Genomic DNA, 629 nt, shown 5'->3' with positions numbered 1-629 from the left:
TGAACGGCAAGTACTAAAATAAAGATTGCACTGCTGCATTTTGTCTCCAGGTTAGTATTTCAGACTCTGACACTGTACATCAAAACTGACAGTCACTACACTTCAGTAGAGTGAGCCTGACAGAACTACGGAGAAGTACTACACTAAATCACGGTCACTCACTGCTAGATCATCAGAGATACCAAATAATAACAAAATTCACAGTCACTCCCACGTTCAACACAGAGAAACAATATGTATCAATCACAACTTAACATGATTTTACATGTCCCTGTCTGACTCACAGACGCGTTTTCTTTCCTAAAAGTGCTCAGAGCTGTACTAGCGACCACACGTTAAATGGGAGTGGGCAACAGATACCTGAACACCCCCAAGCCTCAGTCCAGCCGGTCATGCACCGGCACATACCTGTTATACACAGGAACACACTCAGAAGGCACCTTACTTCCTGACAGCTCATCACTTTGGACAAACACTTTACATTCCTCGGGCACTCCGCTTCCCCACCGCCTCCTCAGAGGTTTGCCCCCGCTCGCAAGCCCCAGGCGGCACCCGACTCCCCGGGGGGGCTGAGGAGAGCCCTCTGACAGCCCCAGGGACGCCGGGAGCCGAGGGGGGGCAACAGTACC

This window comes from Eurypyga helias, unplaced genomic scaffold, assembly GCF_000690775.1.
Source record: "Eurypyga helias isolate BGI_N326 unplaced genomic scaffold, ASM69077v1 scaffold30740, whole genome shotgun sequence".
Lineage (NCBI taxonomy): Eukaryota > Metazoa > Chordata > Aves > Eurypygiformes > Eurypygidae > Eurypyga > Eurypyga helias.
The sequence above is the reverse complement of the archived record's forward strand: the minus strand, read 5'-3'. Positions refer to the sequence as shown.